This window comes from Cnephaeus nilssonii (genome assembly GCF_951640355.1).
Source record: "Cnephaeus nilssonii genome assembly, chromosome: 9".
In the NCBI taxonomy this organism is placed as follows: Eukaryota; Metazoa; Chordata; class Mammalia; order Chiroptera; family Vespertilionidae; genus Cnephaeus; species Cnephaeus nilssonii.
Window position 1 is genome coordinate 79,352,522 of NC_137080.1, and position 5,296 is coordinate 79,357,817.

The following is a 5,296-nucleotide window of genomic DNA, read 5'->3' on the forward strand; positions in this document are numbered from 1 at the left end:
TGGGGAGGGCCAAGGAGGAGAGGAGGTTGGCACTGGAGCCTAGGTTCTAGAGCTGTTGCTGGGGAAGTTGGGATCCCTTCTGAGTGCCACGTTCTGAGGCTGACCTAATTGGTCAAGCTGAGGCATAAGTGCATGGCCATATCAGCCATCTTTGGTGCTGTTTGCCCTTTCCCACCTCAGCTCTGTTGTAAAACCCCAGAGCCCTGGATTCCAAAGGCCCCATCCAGAGCAGAGGACCTAGAGGGGGATGAGAGGAAGTGAGTAGGGCAAGTTTGAAAGCCGATATGCCTGTGTGCTGAGGGATGGCCGGAGACAGTGGTGAGAGGTAAGGGGAAGGGCTCTCATACATACCCTTCTGTGGGGGCCACAGGTGAAGGAGGCCAGGGGAGTAGATAGGGATGGGGCACCATGGCCCAGCCTCTTAGGCATCCCTGTCTGTCCTCTGCAGTGCACATGGAGGAAAGGGGCTGCCTCTGAGGAGGGGCCAGGCCAGGCCAGGTGACCATCTTGACTTCTGGCTGAGGTGATAGTCCTCACCCTGAGATGCCATCTAACTGGTGATGGCAGAGTGCCCAGTGCCTCCTCGCTTCTCGAAGAACATGTAGTCAATGAGGAATGTGGCTCCCAGCAGTACAGCCTTTACTCTCACATCCAGACCCAGTAGGAACTGCAAGCCAAAGTCACCTGCATCCGTGAGGGCTTCTTGGAGCAGTCCCTGCCCCCCGCCCCCCTGCTTGCTGATGTGGCCCACACTATGGAACTCATCCGGAGTCTTCACCTCAAAGTTGGTGGCCGTGCCACAGCCACAGGTCCAGCAGGGCCCCACCACTCGCAGGATCATATGGCGATCGGCCTCTTGAATGGAGAACTTGAGGAGGAAGGGATGCCAGGTCTGCAGCACATGGCCAATGGTGGTGCCTGGTGGCGACTGTACTTCCATCTCTCGGTCCCCAGGGTCCACCAGACGGACACGAAGGGGCCGGTGGGCCCCGCAGCACAGATGTGCACAGCAGTTGCTCTCTTCAGCTGCCTGACCCAGGGGCTGTCCAGCCCCTGAGCGCAGTTCATACCGGTTACTTGTCTCCCAGCCTGGGAGCGTTTCCACTGGCCCAGCCCTCAGGTGAATCAGAATCTGATCAATCGGCACCAAGAATTTGAGGCCAGAAGGCAACCTGGGCAGTGGCAAGAGGGGGGCAGCAGGCCTGGCAGCAGGTCCCAGGGCACTGGGGACAGGTGAGGGAAGAGAGCAAAGCCAGGCACAGGGGCAGGCACGTGGGTGGGCACTGGAGCTGGTCTGGGCCCAAGATGCTACACCTGCCCCGGGTACCCAGTGGTCACAGGGTAGGGAGGAGGGGGCAAAGGGGTGTAGCCTGTGGGGGGGAAGTACCCTTCCATAGGAAAGGGATGAGGGTTCAAAGGTTGTTGCTATACCAGAAGTTTAGTTCTAGAACTGGAGGCAAGCTCGGGGACAGCCTGACAGACACAGAGACAGACACAAAGATGAACAGGCAAACTTGGAGAGGCAGCTGCACCAGGTGCCCGCCAAGGGTACTGAACCCGCAACAAGGACATGTGCCCTTGGCTGGAATCGAACCCGGGACCTTCAGTCCTCAGGCCGACGCCCTAGACATTGAGCCAAACCAGCTAAGGCAAAAAATCTCTTATTTTAGAAAAGGTATTTTAGAATTAGTCCCCCTAAAATAAGTGGGCTGATAATGACCGTACTTACACGTCTATAAGCAGAAAATAAAGAGAAACAAGTTCTCGGTTAACGGGTCAGGATAGTAACAGAGATCATCTAGGCATAAAAGTGTTGCCAGAGGTGTGTATGGGTGTGTAGAATTGCTAGTGGGAGTGGAGTTCTTGGGATATCTTTAGAAAAGGAATTTTCTAGGACTCACATGGGAGAATGAAGGGTTTTTATTTGCATGGAATTATATTTCTCTGTTTCCAAAGTCCCATTGTCTTTAAACCAGTCTTGGAAAATATGCAGCTGGGACTCCAGCAGAGCCAAAAGCAAAGCCAGTGTCAAGAGTCTCTGTTCCACGGGGGAGCTGGTTCCCATGTAGCATCAGGCTAATTACAATCCATTAGTCCATTGTGTGTGTGTGGGGGGGGTGAATGTAGGGGAGTGTGCCCCCTGCAGCAGGAGTCCCAAGAGAGCAAGAGGGCCAAGAGTGCAAGAGGGCAAGAGAGAGAACTTTCCTTGCTCAAGAGTTAAGTATTTCAGATTTTGCACCCATGCAGTGGCCACACCTATTCTGGCCACTGACTTGCTCTCAGGTGTGATCGACAGATAAGCATCTTTCCATGTCACCCAGTCCATTGATCTGTGGGGAACAGAATTGGAGAATGTTAACTGCAGCTTCCTGGCAAAGCTGTATAAATGGCATGCCTATGTTATCTAGTCTCCCCTTTGTTCCTTCTCTGTTAAATAATAACCAGGTTATTTAACAGTATCAAAGGGACTGTATAAAATTGTGAGTATAATGGCTCTCTGTCTATCATAAACACCTTCATCATGTCAGATGTCCCCGCTCTGTCTATAAAGTCCCTGAAGAGGCAGTTTACACATAACACAGGTGTTAAATATAACCTACTACATTGGTTATTTACCTTTAGAATTGGATATAGTCATTGGCTTAAGAAGACAACAGAAGTTGTTACTGCTATGTGCTAGTGAGGAAAATAAAATATAGAGATATATTCTAGCTTAAGTCAAGGTTAACATGCCTTGTTTTCTATTACTCAAAGGATTGCCAAGTCTAGCTGGGAATATGACCTGTGTCACCTCACATCTGCTAAATCCTGACAATAACCTATTCTGGGTCTAATTTCCTGACAAACAGCACACTCTCATGATTTATGTTTGGCATATCTGCAAGTATTCACGAACACTGCCAGAAAAATGTTATTCTTATAGGAATTTTTAGAATTAAAATAATTTCCTTTGTTATGGTTCTTATATACAGATATAATGTAATGAGCCAAAGAAATTCATGGGCAAAGTAAGTTCTTAATTAGGTTGATCACATATTTTAAAAATATTAACCATCCTATATAATAAAACCCTAATATGCAAATTGACCGAACAGCAGAACAACCGGTCGCTATGACATGCACTGACCACCAGGAGGCAGACGCTCAACACAGGAACTGTCCCCTGGTGATCAGTGCACTTCCACAGAGGGAGTATTGCTCAGCCAGAAGCTGGGCTCATGGCTGGCGAGCGCAGCGGGGTGGCAGGAGCTTCTCCCACCTCCATTGTAGGTGGGCAGTAAGAAGCGAGGGGTTCTGGACTGTGAGAGGGCACAGGCCAGGCTGAGGGACAACCCCCCCCCCCACACACAGTGCATGATATTTCGTGCACTGGGCCTCTAGTAATTTTATAATGTGCTCTTAAAAATCAAAAGAGAAGGAAATGCCAGAATTACAACTTTAATAAGAGGCAAGAGGAAAATTTTCTCAGGTATAACTGGGTGTTATATAGAAAGTTTATAGTTAATATCATAAATAAAAAGTGACTGCTTTGGTATTCTTCATTTAGAACGCGTATTATTTTTAAGGAGATTCTGGTGGCATTTTGCTAATTATGAGTCATATTATAACTAAAACATGGTTCTTAAAAAGAAAAGAAGGCAGAAAAATCCCCCCTCTGATTTAATAATTTGTTTTTCAGATTTTAATGCCAGAAATATAAAATCTTCATTATATCACATGCAAAGCTGAGTAATTTTAAACTAGCTGTAAAAATAAAGACATATAAATGTCAGAATTACTTCTTTAAAAATCTGTGATTTGAATACCATTTAAAAGTGAAAATTTTATAAAACTAAAATAGATTGTATATAGCTTAAAGAAAATTTGGTTGAATTTTCCCCCTTATGTGAGGCAAATTTAAATATTTATATAATTATGCTTATATTTGAGGCAAAGTTAAGATTTATATCATGATAACCCTGTCTTGAAATCAAAACATGGTTTTGTTGGTTGTAGATATTGAGTAACAATAGAGGTCACCAAATATTCCAGCTACTTCCTCATATTCTGCCCCCCTGACATTAGTGGGCATACAAGCATCTTCAAACATTAAACTGTGAGCAAACATGATATGAGTTATTTCTTGGTCTAATAATATAAACAAACTAATAAACAATACTTTGTTTCTTCCAAAGCCACAGTGATTCAACAATGCACATGTTGCAGTTAAGGAGCTTAAATATTGCCTTAGTCACTTTAGGTGTGTTTCATTTTATATTCTCAGCTACCCTGCAGAATAGTGTTATATCCATTTTATAAATTAGGAATTTGAGGATAAAATTTACTGTCACTGGCATGATGAACATCGTGATTAAAATAATGTATTGAGGTCAAACAGAAAGCATTCTAGTCCTGTCTTTACAAATTACTTCTTATGTGGTCTTGGCCAAGTTATCTAATATCTTACAATCTCAGATACCTTCATCTGAAAAAGGAGAATGATTATAGCGCTTCCCTGTAGGATTGTAGTGGGAGTTAACACATTATAAACACTCAATAATAGGGAGCTATTTATCTTATATTGTTAAAAACCCAAGGGCTTTGGGTTTGAAATCTTTTAATCTTTTATATCCTGTTAGTTTGGTCGAGACACAGGGGAAATCAGTTTTAAGATGGGGCATCTTTATGTGACAGAATAATCAGGTAAAATCAAGTTTCTCAGCATGGCACAAAGATAGAAACTTTTATTTGAATTGTATGAATAGCATTCTTCTTCTTCTTCTTCTTCTTCTTCTTCTTCTTCTTCTTCTTCTTCTTCTTCTTCTTCTTTTCCTTTTTCTTCTTCTTTTTTAATGTGGGCAATACACTTTACTACTCTTGTCTAAAAGTAAAACATTGCAGAATTATCCATTCTGGGTCCCATGCTAAATTTCTAGAAAATATTTGTTTTTAATCCCTTGATTAATTAAAAAATAAAAAAAATTTTTTGAAGAAGTAAAATGGAGGTGTGATAGGAGTTTCGTTGTTAATATTCTTTTGTTAAGATGTCAGGGAGTTTTTGAACAATATTTGTACCTAAGAATAAGAGGGTGGATAAAGGTGAGCTTTCTAAAAAAACTAAGACTGCCAATTGCCTACATAAATCTTTCATTTTTTAATTTCCTGAAGAATAAGATTCAATTTTTTTTTTAGCAATGAGTATTTTGATCTGTTCTTGAAACCTAGTATGACTTTGATTAAATTTAGTTTTAAATCCAAGTTCTAAAAATCATTTCCCCTTCTCATCCTCCCCTTTCCTCCCTACCCCAGAGACCTA

General features: G+C 43.2%; 1 pseudogene across 1 annotated transcript; it reads right to left on the bottom strand.

The window, feature by feature from the left end:
* Nucleotides 1-376: 376 nt before the first annotated feature.
* Nucleotides 377-1,395, bottom strand: LOC307105453 (phospholipid scramblase 3-like; annotated as a pseudogene). The gene has a single exon. The product of its transcript is annotated as a phospholipid scramblase 3-like (transcript).
* Between the last annotated feature and the right edge of the window lie 3,901 nt (nt 1,396-5,296).